Below are 20171 nucleotides of genomic sequence, written 5' to 3'. Positions count from 1 at the left end.
AAGAAAACCCCACTAGGGAAGTGCATCTATAAATGGTGCACACTCTCTCACCCACAGCAGCAAGAGGTTGCCTCATTCCCAAGGCATGTTTTGCAGTCAGCCCCTAGAACAGGATTCCAGGAGCTGATCAGCTCCTGCTATCTTAGCACCTGTTTCTTGATGGTTTCCGCTTTGGTGACATCACATGTTTGATTGCTGCCCTGTAGAGATACGACGAGTATAATTCTGTGCTGGAAGGCTTCAGTTTGGAAAGCTTTGGTCCTGTGTGGGAGAGATGGAACTGGAACAGAAGCATCAGGGTGCTGGGATGTTACCATGGCCTGTTCTCTTGCATTGATCATTTATGTGGCAGGGCAGATGGAGGATCTGTTTTCAGAAGATGTGTCACTCCATGCTGGGTTTGCTCAATGAAATCTTGTCTAGTCCCAGCATGTGAATTAAGATATTTTATTTAGATGATTCATTTATGCATATATACATCCGCACACACAGTCGGAAATATTTATTGAATACCTCTGATGTGTGGGGGCTCTATGTTCCAGAGATATAGCAATAAAAAAGATAGGAAAACCCTTGTCCTCATGGATTACTTATTATGGATGAAAGTGTTAGTTGTCCAACTCTTTGCAACCCCATGGACTGTAGCCCACCAGGCTTCTCTGTCCATGGAATTCTCTAGGCAAGAACACTGGAGTGGGTTGTCAATTCCTTCTCCAGGGGATCTTTCCCACCCAGGGATTGAACGCATGTCTCCTGCACTACATGCAGATTTTTTTTTTTTTTACTGTCTGAGCCACCTATGGATGGATGGAGTGGGACAATACACAAGCTAAATAAAAATAGATATAAACTTAGAAGATTACAACGACAAGAAAAAAAAAAAATGATGCAAGTAAAAGGAATGACTAGAGTCTCAAGGAAGTGGGGAGGGAGTTGGAATTTTTAAATATGGTGGTGTGCGAAAACTTCACTCAGGAGGTAACATTTTAGGGCAATTAACCTTGCTGCTTTCTGTAGGGAAATAGTAATGAACTTGGAATCAGAAAACCTGCATTCGACTTGTTATGAACTGAATTATGCAACCTTCCCTCTTCAAATGCTGAGGTCTTAACTTTTAGGACCTCAGAATATGACTGCATGTGGAGATAAGGCCTTTAAGGAGGAAATTAAGTTAAAATGAGGTCGCTAGGGTGGATGCTAATCCAATATAACTAATGCCGGAGGAAGAAGATGAGACTCCTGGGACGCGCCTATATGGAGGGAGGAGAGACCTTGGAATCTCACAGCAAGAAGGTGGCATTTGGAAGCCTGAAGGGAAACCAAACCAGTTGGCACTTTAATTTTGAACTTTCAGCCTCCAGAGCCATGAGAAATAAATTTCTGTTGTTTAAGCCACCCAGTCTGTGGCGTTTTGTTATAGCAGTTTAGGCTGGCTAATTCAACTCTGAACTCTGATCCTTGAGAACTGCCCTCCTGATCTTCACATTTGACCTGGACACTTGGACCCTCAAACTCAACATGTCCCTAAATGAGCTCATGATCTCCACCCTTGTCAAGCTGGCTCCACCCACAGACCTTCCTACTTCTCTTGATTTCAGCTCCAACCTTCTAGTTTCTCAGATCAAAAACAGTCACCCATGGGGTCACTGTTTTTATCAAACTCTCAATCCAATATGCCAGCCAAATTCTGCTGGCCCTACCTTCAAAGAATATTAAGGTCTAGTTACTCCTCACCTGTGCTGCTACAACCACCCAAATTTCTGCAGTAGATGCTGAACGGGTCTCTCAGTTCCCACCCTTGCCTTCTCAGGATGTGTTTTCCTAGCAGTCAGAACTTCTTAGCTCATCTGCACCTTCCCCATGCTGACAGCCTCCATTGAGGACACACTGATGTCTTTCCTTTAATCCATGGTAACACTTTCCACTCCTCTGCCTGCCTTTGCGTCTCTGTCAAATGCAAGTGATGGGGGCCAAGCCCTTTGCTACAGCAAACTCTGAATAAAGAAAGAGCCTTTGCTTATTCCCATTTAGGTGGCCTTCATTTACGTCCACAAAAGGCATGTTTAAAATATTTGATAATGAGGCAGACTGGTTTTATGGACCATACTTAATATTTTTTAATTTTATCTTTGCTCCATAAAGTGCTTGTTTTGAAGATTGCTTATAGATCAGAATAACATTAAGTATAGACAACTAAGCAATTATTGGATTAGACGGAATTGCATGGGCCTCTCTTTTTAAGCTCCCTGTTAGAGGGTCATACTTAAACCACCCCAGCATTCTCTAAAAACCTGAGTTGTAAGTAAGCACTTTAACCATTTCAGTGTTTCACCCTGACGACCTTCTTCCCTTTTTCCTACATGCATAATAATTTTCATCTTGTTGCAGTTCAAGTTGATGTATATTTGTTCTCTCCCCAGTAGAGATGAACATCAGAATATTCTATGTTTTCAGTCCTTCAAACACTTGAAACCCTGTTAAATTGAATTTTATGTTATTTTCTCACTACTGGAACATATTTGGCTTCATTTTTTCCATATAATTATTCTTTTCTAATATAACATTCCCAATAAAACTGTTTAGGGATCATAGCTGTGTGTGGTTTTATCTACTTATTGGTGTAAAGAATTCTTTGGTTAAACAAGTATTAAGTATAATCACAGGCCTTCCCAGAGCCTAACATACAGAGTGAATTTTTAAGAAGTGGAGATATTTTCATGATACTGAAGGATTTTTTTTTCTTATAGAGCATCTTCATGTTTGTGTTTCATGTGTCCTAATCCTCACATACTGTCATGATGCTGATAAACTTTTCCAGGTTCCTCCCACTCAGTAAGACTTATATCCCAGGGTGGTATTTGGCTTGTTTGTTAAAATACTGGGACTGAGAAGCTAAAGGCAGAAATCAGACCATTCTATTGTAAAAATAACAGTATTCTACAGGTAAATCACGTGTTGATCTTAGCATTTTTGTGGTCTTGTATACACATCAATTACTTTCATCCTGCAAACCTTTAAAAAACACACTATATCTTGGTTGGGTATGGAGTGAAAAACTATCAGGCCTTAAAACAACAGATGACATAACTTCTGTACTTCATTTTGCTATTAAATAAGACCTTCATTCCCTGCTAAATAAATGTGTTAACGCATTTTAATTAGTGCCAAGCCCAAGATGCTATTGTTCACAGAGATATTTAATTTATAGAAAAGTGAAAAGTGTTAGTCGCTCAGTTGTGTTTCGACTCTTTGCGACTGCATGGACTATAGGTAGCCTGCCAGACTCCTCTGTCCATAGGATTCTCCAGGCAAGAATACTGGAGTGGGTTGCCCTTTCTTTTTCCAGGGTATCTTCCCTACCCAGGAATGGAACCTCAGTTTTCTGCATTGGCAGATGGATTCTTTACTACTGACTGACCTATACTTCAACTAAAAAAAAAAAAAAAGTTAAAAAAATAAAGCAGGTCAAAGGAGGAAGTTCAAAGTCAAAGGGTGAAAAGATCACTCTAACCTTGGAGATGGTGGAAGCAGCACCAAGTCGTTGGTGAGTAATGATCTTATCTACTGCAGATAGACTGATTTGCATTAGAAACTGATCCGTTTCTGCCAAGGAATTTCCTTTTAACACTCCGATGCTATTGGAGGAAAAAAATGAAATAAAGGCTCTCCTTTAACAAGGGCTTCTCAGGCAGGGCTTCCCTGGTAGCTCAGCTGGTAAAGAATCTGCCTGCAATGCAGGAGACCCCAGTTCAATTCCTGGGTTGAGAAGATCCACTGGAGAAGGGACAGGCTACCCACTCCAGTATTCTTGGGCTTCCCTGGTGGCTCAGTTGGTAAAGAATTGGCCTGCAATGTGAGAGACCTGAATTCAGTCCCTGGGTTGGGAAGATCCCCTGGAGAAGAGAACAGCTACTCACTCCAGTATTCTGGCCTGGAGAATCCCATGGACTGTACAGTCCACGGACTCGCGAAGAGTCGGACACGACTGAGTGACTTTCACGTCACTTCTTCTCAGGTAGGCTCAGTGGGTAAAGAAACTGCCTCCAACGATTCCTGTGGAGGGGGGCATGACAACCCACTCCAGTATTCTTGCCTGGAGAATCCCGGGAAGAGGAGCCTAGAGGGCTACCGTCCATAGGGTCGTATAGAGTCAGACACAACTGAAGCGACTGACCATGCATGCACTCCTTTAACAAACCGCCTTAACTTTATTCGATTGCCTAATACGCAGTGTCCATCAATAGCTAAGAAGAAGAATCTCCGGAGTAAAACAAAGATGGATCTATACTACCAAGGGGCCTTGGGCTTCAGGAGAAAAGGAAACTTACATTCACATCAGTATGGACGGCACATGCAAATCTAGGTAAGTGGGATGCTCAGGGCCTAAGGAAAGAGGTAAATTTCACTGGACATGTGGATGCCCCTCTTAGATAATAAGTGAGAGGGTAATAAAAGGAGTTTACAGGTCCCTTAGGTTTACAGCTTACATCAGTTTAAAGTTTACACAGAATGTCTCAAATATCATTTTTATTGCCCTGAGCTCTGCAATAGTTACACTGACAATTTGGAGTTAATTGTTATAAAAAAGTTAGCATAAAGTCTTTTCCATGAGAGTTGAATAAATAGATTTTTGCTTTTGATTCTGCGAAAGAATTTTCCTTTCAGTCACTTCTGGTTTTTAATTTATCAATAGTATTTGACATGAGGTCATCAGAGCTTCTAGGCTGGATCAGGTCATAAAATACATATACCTTGCAAGGTTCTGAGGCCAGTGGGAGCTTCCAAGATGTGGTAATTATTGTATTAGCTGGGCTTCAAAGGAAGGGGAGAAGTATAGTGGCCTTATCCAAATAGGAGGCTCAAACCTGTCTCCAAATATTAAAACATCAACATGTGTGAACTGAGAGAGTTGAGTATGAGTGTGAAGGTAGGGGAGCGGTTCCTGTATAAATCTTATTCGGCTATTTAGAAGGATATAATTGGAATATAAAATACCCACATTTTGACAGAGCACAATTCCACTCCCAAATGTATAAGCCTCCTCTACCTACACTGTCATGCAAATTAGGTCGAAATATGCTTAAAAACCTACAGCTCTTGGAATAAAGGGTATTTTCCCCAAGCCCATTTTAAACAAAATGAATGACATATTCTCCCACAAAGAGAGATGATTGACATTACATATGCCATGAAATTTTCCTTTTCAAAATCATGACATTTATAACATAAAGAGATAGCAATTATATTATACAGTCTTCAAACTCAAAAATTAAAAAAAATCCTACTGGGAAAACAGGAATAATATGTCCTACAAAGAATGTAATTAGGCAGAGCTAGATTAGAGAATCCACAGAGGGGAAGACACAGGGCTGATTATCTTGAATTTAATTTGCTGCTTTTGATAGTTCCCCCTGCATTTTAGTGATTCCGTAGAGATCAGCCTGCAACAACTTCATTTTTCAACTGGTCCACTTAATGTAATGGTGTTTTTTTTTTTTTTCCATCAAGCATAGTAAAATATAACCGCCCAGACCTATATCAGTCTTTCAGCTGTCTTGTCATTTCCAGTGGGAAAGTAACAGTAAGGTACTTTACATCTAAATCTCCCTTGAGGTAGGTTCAGTCAAAATTTCTTTTAAATGGGGGCACTAGAAGTTAAGTTTTATAAATACTGATTTACGTTAATGTTGAGAATGGACCCAAACTTGGTAGATGGAAGAAAACATCTTTGGGTGCCTTCTCTGTCTCTTGAAATGCCAGGGTTCAAAATAAATAAATAAATAACTGCCAAGAAGCTATAAATAATCAAGGGATTTTTATTTTCGCCCACAAAATAGCCAGGAATTTTATATCTTATAAACCCCACTGTTTCCTCATCTAGATGTACTGAGTCTGTCTGCCCCATGCTCAAAGACATGCAGATTTTAGCTTCCTTAATATTTTCCTCAAGAAATTTCATCACATTCAACATATCAGGAATATTTTATTGCCTTTACTACAAATTTAGCAGAAGTATGGAGGAATTCTTTCCATATACAGACCTCACTCTTGCAGGCAACTTCCTACATTCTCAAGAATTTAAGCATCTCCAAAGTTCAAATGGTTTTCCCCTCCCCTCTTTTTCTACATTATTCACTCTTGCTTCTCTTTATTTAAACTGAGCTGTGGCCTGTACAAATTGCAGTGTTTAGTAAAACAGAAATGTACCATATTGAGCTTTGCAACTGATCCTTATTACTTGAGGAAATCCCTCTAGGTTTTGCCATCCTACCACATCCAGTTCCACCAGTTTTTCCTCTAATCACACATAGTTATGCGCCAAGAAGTGAACTGGCAGTACAAGATCACCTAACTTTTATGAAGCTCTTTTTCCTTTGAATTTTTGGCTTGGAAAAGAGATTATAACAGTGATATTATTGGGGGGTTGGGCAGTAGCTTGGAGTTTCATGAGTAGAATTCTAATTTTACGTGCCAGTAGGCAGTGTATTTTCTTTTCCTGTGGATATCAAATAATGCAGAACTTAAAGGAAGTAGCAGGTAAAACAGACAAGAAAATCTGGTTCTAATCATCCTACTGGAAACTTTTTCTTTCAATATTGTATCCTGTGTATAAAGTAACCTAAGACCTCTACTAGAAATTCACGAGGCTAATGCAATACCATCGATTCTTGAATCTGAAGGAAATAAACTAAGTTGCTTTTTTTTTTAACTATAGTCCTTTCTTCTAGCCCCAAAGTAAATTAGAAGGGTAATCTAGAAAATAATTCAACTCTGCTGCTGCTGTTGCTAAGTCGCTTCAGTCGTGTCCGACTCTGTGTGACCCCATAGACGGCAGCCCATCAGGCTCCCCCGTCCCTGGGATTCTCCAGGCAAGAACACTGGAGTGGGTTGCCATTTCCTTCTCCAATTCAACTCTGTTATAGCTAAATACTACATATTAGGCAATCTTCAGCATATAGAATTTGTTTTTTCCAATGATGCTATTTTTTAAAAAATTCTGAACTATTTGTTGACTTGTGATTTTTAAATTACTACCTTATGCATATTTAAATTGCTTCTATGTGTTAATTTTAAATGATTGGTTTCATACTCTCACATCTTAGAAACAAGATTTTTTGAAGTTCTTCCTAATGATCTTTAACACTAGTGTCTTTGTCACCACTAGAGCTACTGTTTGCGTCATCCAAGACATTTTTCTGACAACTTCATCTCTCTCTAATTTCTTTAAGACTTTTTAAATCCACGAAAGAGGATGTCAATAGAGAATTTTACCCCAAGCCACAAGTATTCATCCATGTAACCTGAGAAGAGCTGGTTTCCCGTTCATTCTGTAGGTGTAAAGTCATGCTCTCCAATTACTGGGTGGCCTTTTAAGTAACCTGAAAAAGCTTGTTTACAACAGGCATCCAATGCTTGCAATGCTAAGGTCACACATGCCAGGATAATTACCAAACCTTTGTTAAATGTCCACATCTTGCCTCACTTGTTAAAAATTCTACTTTCTGGCCCCTGTGACCTTTTCCAACTACCATTGATTGCGGTCATCTCTGGCTAATGTAGATCTTCAAACAGTTCTTCATTTGATTAAAAAAAGGTAACTGAGAGATGTTGTAAATAGAATAGCGTCCCCTACTCCAAAGACGTCCACGTCCTCGTCTCCAGAATTTGAAAATATGTTAGTTTGAATATGTTAGCTTATATGGCAAATGAGAATTAAATTTGCAGAAGAATTAAAATTGCTAATCAGCTGATCTTAAAAAAAGAGATAATCCTGGATGATACAAACAGGCCCAAAATAACCACAAGGGTCCTTTAAAGTAAAGGAGTGAGGATGGAAATTAGTCAAAGAGAAGAAAAGACACAAGAAGAGGCTAGAAGATTTGAAACATGAGAATTGCTCTCCACTGGCCCTGCTGTCTTTGACAATGAAGGAAGGCTCATGAAGGAAGATTTTAGAAGCTGGGAAGAGTCCTCAGCCGACAGCCAGTAAGGTAACAGGGGCCCCTGTCTCATAACCATAGGGAACTGACACTTCTAACAGCTTGAATGAGCCAAGGAATTGATTTTCCCCAGAAAGAAACCTCTAGATAGGAAAACAGTCATCCTGACACTGTGATTTTAGCCCTGAGAGACTATATTGAACTTCCAACCATGGAACTGTGACATGATAAATTTGCTTTGCTAGGACTCTGAATTTGTGACAGGAAACACATATTTGAGAATACCTGTATAAGGAACTGTTGACCGAAACTGCCTGACTTGACCAGCCACAATAACTGCTAGCCTGGGTTATCTCACTATAGGAGGTCTGAATAATTAACATGGTGCTGCCGCTGAAAACTAACAGGGAGAATTTGAGAGGGGCCAAAAGGAGGGAGGAGATGCCAGCCCATAATACAGCCCTGCCACCTTCCCAGAATCCTTCACGCTGGTATCCCTCTTGGCTAAGAGGTGCTCTGTGTAACCAAGAAGGGTGCTATGGCTGCGTGTACGCTCAACTGCTAAGTCGTCTCTGACTTTTTGTGACCTCGTGGACTGTAGCCTGCCAGGTTCCTCTATCCATGGGATTTCCCAGGCAAGAATACTGGAGTGGGTTGCTATTTCCCTTCTCCAGGAGATCTCCTGATGCAGGGATTAAACCTGCCTCTGCTTCATTGACAGGTGTGTTCTTTACCACTGAGCTGAATCAGACTAAATATGAGCCAAGCAAGGTGACTGGCCAGAGACAATCCAGAAACCTAATCCCATTATTGTAAAACCTGAAACTGCCATGTAGCAAAACAGTTCTGCTGTGCTCCCTTAACCTGCTGCTCTCCGCTCAGCACCCCTTCCCTACCCCCAAGAAAGTCTTTTGCTTTGGGACTTCCCTAGTGGTCAAGTGCTAAGAATCCAATTGCCCATGCTGGGGACACGGGTTCCACTTGTGGTCCGGGAAGACCCCACATGCCACAGAGCAATTAAACTCATGAGCCACAACTGCTAAGCCAGAGTGCCTCGAGTCCATGCTCCACAATAAGAGAGGCCACTGAAATGAGAAACCCTTGCGCTGCAAGGAAGAGTAGCCCCTGCTTGCCACAGCTAGAGAAAGCCTGTACACAGCAACAAAGACCCAGCACACCCAAAAATAAAGTAATACTTTTTTTTTAAAGTCATTTGCTTTGTCAGCCTGTGTGTCTCCTTGGACAATTCACCTTCAAGTATTAGACAAGAGCTCACTCTTGGGCCCTGGGGATCCCCCTTCTGCAAAACCTTTAATCTAAGATACTTTATGACAACTTGAGTACCAGGTAACATTTGAATTAAGGAACAAAACAATTTAGGCAGAGAAGTTAAGCCTTATAGTCAGCATATATTATCTGTCATGGAGGTAAGTTATTCCATCATACAATTATCACATCAGTAATATACACAGAGCAAATGAGTAGAAAGTACTGCTCATTTCCTTCCTCTTAAAATGAGTAACACTCACGCAGGTCCTCAAACCCCAAAACAGAGGAATTTTTTAAAGTCACAGAGTAGCTATTCCTAGATTAACCAAAGACAATTATTTGCAGGAAAAAAAATGTTTTGAGAGAAAGGGGGATATACTCATTTTTCCAGCATCTCATTGTTCTACTACCCAAGGATTTGGGGCTGAGCTGTTGAATTTTAAAGTTTTTATCAAAATGCTGCCTTTATCTAAGAATAGCATAATTTTGTATCACTTTAAAACATGAACATGAAGAAAATGCCAGGTATGTGGAGGAGAGGTCCAGGGTTGGCCAGCCTGAGTGTGGGGTGCTGTGTGGGCAGCAGTGGTCAGGGAGGGACAGTGGGTTGGGTGTGGAGGTCTGGGCCATGGTGAATCCTGGCCACGATTCTGGGGGAACAGAACTCTCCCTGAAGGGATCCCTTCAGGGGTTTATGCAGGGGAAGGACTTGATCAGATTTGCATTTAGAAAGATCATGCCAAAGAACATAATAAGGTTAAAGCTGCTGCTATAGTCTAGCCCCCAGTCTCCCCAGGAAATCACAAATATGGTGGGAATTGAGATGGAGGCAAAATAACAACGACATTCGTAAGTATACACATATCTTCAACCCTCACAGTGATGCCCAATTTATCACTGAGGAAGCTGGGGCTCTGAGCAGTGAACTCACTTCCCCCAGGCCATGAAGTCAACAGTCAGAGTGCTAGCACCAGCCCTTCTGAGACAAATCAATGCTCCTTCTGCATTCATGGTATCACCTTCTGTGCTTTCATCAGCAGCTCATCTGTGAAAGAGTCAATGACTGTGTATAACTCCACAGGTTATAAGAGATCAGAACTGTGTATGAGCTCTGAGTTCCATTTATTAAAACAAACAAGATACTTTAGAGTTCAGGGTAGGAAAAGATAGTCTTCCTCCTCATCACAAGTGCTCTGATCATGTTAACTGAAATTCATGAAAAAATAAATGATTTAATTATACAAGTAACAGGAAAAATAATCAAATCCATTTTATGTTTTGGAAATAGTGAAATGTTGGCCTCATGTTCAGCTGCCCAGTGGTGTCCAACTCTCTGGAGCCCCGTGGACTGTAGTCCACCAGGTTCCTCTGTCCATGGGATTTCCCAGCAGGGGTACTGGAGTGGGTTGGCATTTCCTACTCCAGGGGGTCTTGCCATCCTAGGGATTGAACCTGCCTCCCTAACATCTCCTGCACTGGCAGGCAGATTGTTTACCACTGAGCCACCTTCAGCTTCCTGTTTATTGAATGCTTAGTCTCTGCTAGGTTAAACACCCCTCGTAACATGGACACAGTAAGATGACATTGTTATCCCATTTTACTGGAGGAAAACAGAGACCCAGGTCAGCTAAGTAATGTGCTCAAGGTCAGGAAGTGAAGACAGGGTCAGAGTTTGAGTCTAGGAACTTCTGTCTTAAAGTTCCGAAGCTTCATGTCATACTGCCTTAAGTCTGAGAAGGCAGTAGGTAAAGGGAACATGAAAGAAAGTCAATATAAAGTTAACTTTTTGGTGATTACTTATGACAGCTCCTAAACTTCTAGCATAAACTCAGGTTCATTGATTTCTTCAAATATACTCAAGGGAATGCATGAATCTAGGAAACTCTGCATTTTTCTAGAGAAACTTTATGTAATTTTTATCAGATTCTAAAAGAAATTATGTAAAAAAAAAAAAAAAAGAAATTATGTGACCCGACATATAAAAGCATCACATCAAAAGAAAGGATTCATTGCTGAGCCTGGTTTTGCTGCCTTCCTCAGGGTTTCAGTGCTGGGAACCTGGGTTATCTTCTGGTAATAGTAACTGCTTGTGGACCAGCATCAAATGGCTGTAATCCTACCTCCAGGCAGGCATCCTCCATAGCAGTGCTCCTGTGTTGCATGAATTGGATCTTCCTTCCCTCAGACTCTTCTCGCCTGTTCATTCTTCCCTGATCCGAGGGACTCACTGATAAAACAGGAAATAGAATAACTTTGTTTTTCATTCAAACAAATCAAAGTTATGTTATAAAATATAGTCAAATATTTGTAGAAGTGTCATTACTGTTGTAGCTGCTTCACTATAAAATATCTGAAAGACTTATGTCAGTTGGGTGACAGAGAATCAAAATAGATCAGGAAGCCAGAAGGGTTGTAGAAAGGAGATGGAAGACAGAAGAGGGAAAAGGGGCAAATTGATAAAGGACTATTATGGGGCCACCTGTGATGGGTGCTGAGGGGACCAGAGGGTGACTTGAAGAGAAAGTACAAAATATTTGTCTCATCCTCCTCCAGACTCTTATCTGTAACCTAGGAAGTAAAACAGTTTATTTTCTGTCATGGATTGCATCTGACAACATTGCAGGAGAAGAATGAGTACTTAAGATTCCAGGAATCAATGAATTCATTCTAGAGCTCAGCTTCATTGGTTCAAAGGCAGACAAAGTTAAAAAAACACAGCAAGTTTGTCTCTGCCATGGAAATTCCTGATAAAGTCGATTTTAGACCTTGTTAAGGTACAATATTTTTTTTTCTTTTCCCCTTGTTTTGATTACTTCAAAAGGCCACCAACTTTACAGACAGCCTTTAAACTTGATCTATTAACTTTCCCTGGGAGCACAACAGTCCTGTAAACAGTGCCTCAGACAGCCCGCTTTCCTCTGTGAGAACTGTGTGGCTGGTCAAAAGGGACCCTCGGGGAAGGGGCTTCATACAGGAAGAAAGAAATACAGGCTGCCAACAAGCCACTCTGAAAAGACAATAAGGAAAATGTCAGGTGCTGAATTTCATTTGTGTATCAATCATTTCATGAACAGCTTCCATTATTCCTGTATACTGGCCAACATTTGCTTGAATGGCTGCTTTTGTTTTTTTCCTTTTACCTTTTATGCAATTTCTTTTTCCTCCAGGTAGAGAGGCATTTTAATTTTTTTTAACTCCAAATCACTCCCAATTTACGAAGTATGGCTTCAAAGATCTGACAAATAAAATTAGAATACTTTTATGTCATTAACTACAGAACTGTGATCAATGCGATATGATGAGTGTGATCACTCACCTAGAGGCAGGCATCCTGGAATGTGAAGTCAAGTGGGCCTTAGAAAGCATCACTGTGAACAAAGCTAGTGGAGGTGATGGAATTCCAGTTGAGCTATTTCAAATCCTAAAAGATGAAGCTGTGAAAGTGCTGCACTAAATATGCCAGCAAATTTGGAAAACTCAGCTGTGGCCACAAGACTGGAAAAGGTCATTTTCATTCCAATCCCAAAGAAAGTCAATGCCAAAGAATGCTCAAACTACCGCATAATTGCACTCATCTCACATGCTAGCAAAGTAATGCACAGAATTCTCCAAAACAGGCTTCAACAGTTTGCGGAACATGAACTTCCGGATGTTCAAGCTGGATTTAGAAAAGGTAGAGGAACCAGAGATCAAATTGCCAACATCTGTTGGATCATCAAAAGAGCAAGGGAGTTCCAAAAAACATCCACTTCTGCTTTATTGACTATGCCAAAGCCTTTGACTGTGTGGATCACAACAAACTCTGAAAAATTCTTAAAGAGATGGGAATACCAGACCACCTATTCTGCCTCCTGAGAAATCTGTATGCAGGTCAAGAAGCAACAGTTAGAACTGGGCATGGAACAACAGATTGATTCCAAATTGGGAAAGAAGTATGTCAAGGATGTATACTGCCACCCTGCTTATTTCACTTATATGCAGAGTACATCATGAGGAATGCTGGGCTGGATGAAGCACAAACTGGAATCAAGATTGCTGAGAGAAATATCAATAACCTCAGACATGAAGATGACACCACACTTAGGGCAGGGAGTGAAGAACAAAAGGGCCTCAAGGAAAAGTGAAAGAGGAGAGTGAAAAAGTTGGCTTAAAACTCAACATTCAGAAAACTAAGATCATGCATCTGACCACATCACTTCATGGCAAATAGATGGGGAAACAGTGGGAACAGTGACAGACTTTATTTTTGGGGCGCTCCAAAAATCACTGCCGATGGTGACTGCAGTCATGAAATTAAAAGACGCTTGTTCCCTGGAAGAAAAGCTATGACCAGTCTAGATAGCATATTAAAAAGCAGAGACATTACTTTGCCAACAAAGGTCTGTCTAGTCAAAGCTGTGGTTTTTCCAGTGGTCATGTATGGAAGTGAGAGTTGGGCTATAAAGAAAGCTGAGCACCAAAGAATTGATGCTTTTGAACTGTGGTATTGGAGAAGACTCTTGAGAGTCCCTTGGACTGCAAGGAGATCCAACCAGTCCATCCTAAAGGAAATCAGTCCTGAATATTCATTGGAAGGACTGATGCTGAAGCTAAAACTCCAATACTTTGGCCACCTGATGCGAAGAACTGACTCATTTGAAAAGATCGTGATACTGGGAAGGATTGAAGGCGGGAGGAGAAGGGGATGACAGAGGATGAGATGGTTGGGTGGCATCACCAACTCAATGGACATGAGTTTGAGTAAGCTCTGGGAGTTGGTGATGGACAGGGAGGCCTGGAGTGCTGCAGTCCATGGGGTCGCAAAGAGTTGGACACGACTGAGTGACTGAGCTGACTGAACTAGCTAGAGCTAGCATGCGTTGGTCAGGAAGGCTGACAAAAAAGAACAGCTCTCATGGAATGCATTTGTAAAATTTTCTTTGCTCATCTGATATAAGGAATTATTCACCAGTTGCTTATTGCCTATATTCAAGGGTCCAACTTAGATATTTAGTTTTAGAAATAGAACGAGTCTTAGGGATTAATGTTCATAGAGGTCAAATATGTTTGATCTCCAAGGTCAACTCTCATTGATTGGGAATGGTCATTGGGAATACTATGTTAAGTAGAATTCTCAATGTTCAGTCTGGGTTCCGAGCAAAATGAGCCATAATAAACTCTGTGACCACCATGAGTGTAGAAATGGGGTAGAGCTGATGGAGATTTTAATAGTTGTCATTCTGGCTGTAGCCCAACCCGTTAATTTACACATGACAAAACTAACGCCCATTAGGGTAAAAAGACTTAAACTTCAGTCATTCCAGGATATAATAGCAGACCCAGAGATTCAATTGAAGTATAGACCTGAGTTCCTCACAGTATCCACAATGAGCAAGTATGATAAGACAGATGTGTGAATATTTTTTGATCAGCCTATTGCAGTTTCTTGCCTTTGCTAATTTCATTTTTATATGATTTGATATATCTTCCTTTGGAGTATAACTTTTGTGAAAATACTCTGAGAGTGGAAACACTTCACACTTTATATTTTTATATGAGTTACTCTTTCAGATAATTTGCTATGGCAACATAAAAGAGAATGAGAACAAAGGGTTCTCTATCTGGGTGAAGGAGATCAACAGGGCGTTCACTGGGGACTTAGCAATTTTACCTCTGATAGGATAGAAAGGAGACATAGAAATATATGGCTTGGGAAGTAGGGGGATATGGTATTATATTATTTGCTGTCTTTATCCCCCTTGAACACCCTCACATCCCCAGAGTTCTTCAGCATCCTGACTTAGCCCTACTTCTGTCTTTAGAATTATTTCCATAAATTTGGAATATTTCTATGTTGCACGCTTTTCCTACTGTTATATCTCATGTTCAAATTTCACCTTATAAGCATGATTCCCTTCCTCTCTTTTTAAAAAATAGCACATTCCATCCCATCCCTCCGTCCCTCTCCCCTAACATGTTTTATTCGTACTTCGTTATCACCTGACCACTGTAAATTCTTCCCGACTGTATTTGTACAACATAGCATCTGACACGGAATGTCTTTTACCTTTGTAACAAATGATGTGCTTGCTTTTCTCCCCTGTTGCTAGATTGTACACTTCATGATAAGCACAGTCTGTTTTGTTTCTGGCAGGTTTCTCAGCCCATAGACTAGTCTCTGGTACACTATAGGTCTGCAGTGAAAACTATACAGTCTGTGAAGCCTAAACTGGTCCCTCTCTGATCCTTTACAAAAAAGGCTCGCTGACTCCTACTACAGAGCATTACTAGGGATGAAACTAGTCAATGGCAGCCATAGCTATCTCTCTGTGACTGACTGAGATGATCTGCCAAGAAGGTGAGGAGAGTGAAATAAGGAGGTAAAATAACAGAGTCGATGCCCCAGACCTTGAGCAGGCCTCAAGCTGCAAACCTCAGAGCAAATTCTGGATCTGTGCATTCTATCCTATGACCCTAATTCCTACAGTTGGTTAACTTTACTGCATATTTTTTTAAACTATTAATACCTGAGGTCTGGTTTCACCAGAAGGCAGCTGGGGCTGTGAATCAGGCTTCCCCTGTCTGGATCTTAACACGTGAATAACCCAGCTTTTTCTTGTATCCCTTATTCATCCTGAAATGAATCTCCATCTATTTCCCACAGTTCACTTTACACAATATTGCTTCTGGACTGCATGTGCCTGATTTTTCGACTGGATAGTAAGATGGCTATTTGACCCCCAAACCAGATCTTATTGTCTTCCCTGCTCAAGCAGAGTGCCTCAGCTTTTCGTTTGTCTTTCCTCAATTTATCATGATCTTTTGGTATTACTTCTACTTTAGATCAATATGAAAATTTCAATGGCATGGTTTCTAAATCCTTATTCAAGTTATTAACTAAAATATTGAGCATCACAGGACTAAAACAGAGCCTTTTGATGTACCCCTAAATAGCTTCCCAAGCTTTAATCCCATAGATAAGATAAATCCACCAATTATAACTCACACAGATTACAAGATACAGTCTTAACTTGCCTTTCTGACCATGAGGTTACTATGAGGATTTCTCTTTTTAATTCTTTGCTCTACTCAATAATAGATGCACAGCAGTAGCATCCTGTGACTTCTTAGTTATTTTTTGTGTGCTCAGTCACTTCAGTCATAGCCAACTCTTTGCGACCCCATGGACACAGCCTACCAGGCTCCTCTGTCCATGGCATTCTCCAGGCAAGAATACTGGAGTGGGTTGCCATGCCCTCCTCCAGGGGATCTTTCGCACCCAAGGATTGAATCCTCATCTCTTCTGTGTCCTGTACTGGAAGGCAGATTCTTTTTCCCTAGTGCCACCTGGGAAGTTTGGGTATAAAAGGAGAATGTCACCCTTCTAATTAGACTTGTAGTTTACATGGCACCTGTTTAGAAAATCAGACAATAACTGTCCCTTGCTTAAAACCATCCAAGTCTTCTGTGGCACACACAGTGATGACCATCAAACATCCCGGGTGCTTCTCTAAGTTTTGGAGATTCCCTGCCATTAGGCAGAGTCTGGTAACTAGATCAGGCAAGGTAATATGATGAGAAGTGACAGGTGTCCCTCTCTGGCTGAAACAGTGACAATCCCACATGAATTTCTGCAGTATCTCTTTCCCCTGCCTTGAGGGCTAAGGATGACTGGTCCTCTAGATGGTACAGCTACTAGATGGCAGTCTCCATTGCCTGGGTCCCTGAACTGTGTGGAGAAGACCCCCTGCTTACCCCAGGGGGCCACATGCATGGTGTGACATCTCCGCCTCACTTCCTCTCCAGCCACATTGACCTGGTCGTCGGTCCTGGAGGATGCCACACCCTTTCCAGACCTAAAGTCTTCCTGCATGTCCTGCTCTGGGAATCCAAGTTTCCTCTGCCTCAACTGCCATTCCTACCCTCTCTGGACTTACTTTCACTATTTTTCCTTCAGATCCTAACTGAAATAGCACTTTCTGAGGGAAATTTCTTGACTCATTCAAATTGTCTTAGAATTCCTATTACTATATGCTTTCATGACATCCTGTATCTCTCCTTCAAAGCGCTTTGTAACACTGCAGTTGTAAAATGTGCAACATTTTAATTTAACTCTATTTTCCTTGCTACAATATAAATTCATCAAAGTAGGGGCTTTGTTGAATTCACAACTGTAATACCAACACCCTGTGTAAACCTGGTGCACAACCCTCCAATTACTGATAACTACTGGATAGTCCCACGAAACTGGAAAAAAGACAAACCCAACAGATTTTACACTTGTCCTTGAATTCCTCTAGTCCACTTATCTGATTTCTTTTGATCTCTAAAGGCCAAGGCACTTAATATTATGCTTGAAATAGAACTACCTTCTCCTTTAAATTTAGCTTATCAGCGCTCCACATGATGTGTCAAACAGAGACAGAAAATGGGTGAAAAGGACAAAGATGATGAAATTTGGTGCCCAGCTGTGCAACACAGTCACGAGAAGAGTGGAAACTGGAGTAGCAGATGTGCTACAGGGTTTGTGGATACGGAGGATGGGCGGTTCTGTGAGACCCGGGGATCTGAGAGGAAGGGTGATATTTAAAGGCAGGTACAGGTGCCAAGGGAGAAGGCAATGGCACCCCACTCCAGTACTCTTGCCTGGAAAATCCCATGGATGGAGGAGCCTGGTAGGCTGCGGTCCATGGGATTGCTAAGAGTCGGACACAACTGAGCGACTTCACTTTCGCTTTTCACTTTCACACATTGGAGAAGGAAATGGCAACCCACTCCAGTGTTCTTGCCTGGAGAATCCCAGGGACAGGGGAGCCTGGTGGGCTGCCGTCTATGGGATCACACAAAGTCGGACACGACTGAAGTGACTTAGCAGCAGCAGCAGCAGCAACAGGTGCCAAGAACAGTTCCTGCCTTTCCTGGGGCCCAGGTACAAACTACAGATTAACCTTTTATCTGCAGCCATGAGCAGACCACCATCCCAGTTCAACTGTATCACCTACAAAAACCAATAGTTGCTGCTCCTACAGTGCCTAGCTTGGTGCGGGGAGCAAACTTGTAAATTACAGCTAAATCATTGATTCTGCTCTTTAGAGTTAATGAACCACTTCATTAAGTCCTTTTATACAGTTTTTTCCAAAAGTTGGACTCTCTCAGTCAAACCCAATGTAAGCATCTCCAGGGCAGAAAAGTTTCGAGGTTAATAGTGGCTTTTGAGTATCATGGTAAACTCAGCTGTTATCTGAAGATGTGTGTCTGTCTCTGGCAGGAGTGGGACTATATGCATGTGTTTCCAGTGCCACATACTGAAAGACATGTGACAGTGGACTTAATATAGTTTTACATATATGCTCAGTTTCTAGGTACATATATGTATGTACATATGTCTGTATATACGTACAGATATGCATATGTATGTATGTACTTATGTATGTATCTGTGTGTGTGTGTGTATATATATATATATACACACATATGGTTTCCCAGGTGGTGCTAATGGTAAAGAAGCTGCCTGCCAATGCAGGAGATGTAAGAGATGTGGGTTCCATCTCTGGGTCTGGAAGATCCCCTGGAGGAGGGCATGGCAACCCACTGCAGTATTCTTGCCTGGAGAATCCCATGGACAGAGGAGCCTGGCGGGCTACAGTCCATGGGGTCGCATAGAGTCATACATGACTGAAGTACATTTAGTCCCAGAAAATATCTTAAGAACTAACTTTCAAAATGAAAAACGAAAACTAATTTGCATCTATGAGTGTGTGATAGTCGTGCAGTTGTGTCCAACTCTTTGTGACCCTATGGACTGTAGCCCACCAGGCTCCTCTCTCCATGGGGCCCAGGAGAGATCCAGGCAAGAATACTGGAGTGTGTTGCCATTTTCTTCTCCAATTTGCATCTATATTGTACTATAAATAGAATATTCTGCAATAAACTCTATCAGTTGTGGCTCCTCTTTCTCAATCTGAAGGTACACACTCTAGTCTTGACCATTAATGTTTCAAGACTGGATACAGGATAGCAGTTGAGGACTGGTAGTCAGGACAAAACCAGAAGACAATGGGGATCAGGTGACCCTATCTTTTCTCCAACCACAGGCCCTTCATCTAAAGGAAGTGGGAGCCAGGGCTTGTATTGTTATTCATGTCACTTATGTATTCCCCAGTATTTCTCAAGTAACTCTTACTGACATAGCACTTTTAAAATTCTAAAAATACTCCCCATGACCTTCATCACTCTATAATTTCCCCCATTAAGTGCAGTGGATTGGCGACTGTGATCATCTCTCATGCCCAGAAACCAGATCCTCTTCAACTGGAATGAACTTTGAAGCAGGTTCTTTCCTAGAGTTTCCAGATAAGAGCATGATGCAGTCAGTACCTTGACTGCCTAAGTAACAATCCCAGTCTAGTTCCACTGGATTTATGTCTTATGGAAATGTAAGATCATAAATGAGAATTTCATTTATTAAGCTTACTCTCCAATTGGTAAAATAGGTTTTTTATTCCCTACATGTTGGGCTACCCAGGAAGTGCTAGTGGTAAAGAACCTGCATGCCAATGCAAGAAACATTAGAAGAGGTGGGTTCGACCCCTGGGTGGGGAAGATCCTCTGGAGAATGGCATGGAAACCCACTCTAGTATTATTTCCTGGAGAATCCTATGGACAAACGAGCCTGTAGGGCTACAGTCCATGGGGTCACAAAGAGTTGGACATGACTGAGCAACTAACACTTCCTTTGAGTTGAGTTGCGTTCAGTTCAGTCACTCAGTCGTGTCCGGCTCTTTGTAATCCCATGGACTGCAGCATTCCAGGCCTTCCTACCACCAACTCCCAGAGTTTACTCAGAGTTACGTCCATTCAGTTGGTGATGCCATCCAACCATCTCATCCTCTGTCATCCCCTTCTCCTCCCACCTTCAATCTTTCCCAGCATCAGGGGCTTTTACAACAAGTCAGTTCATTGCATCAGGTGGCCAAAGTATTG

This window comes from Dama dama, chromosome 24, assembly GCF_033118175.1.
Source record: "Dama dama isolate Ldn47 chromosome 24, ASM3311817v1, whole genome shotgun sequence".
NCBI lineage: Eukaryota > Metazoa > Chordata > Mammalia > Artiodactyla > Cervidae > Dama > Dama dama.
The sequence above is the reverse complement of the archived record's forward strand: the minus strand, read 5'-3'. Positions refer to the sequence as shown.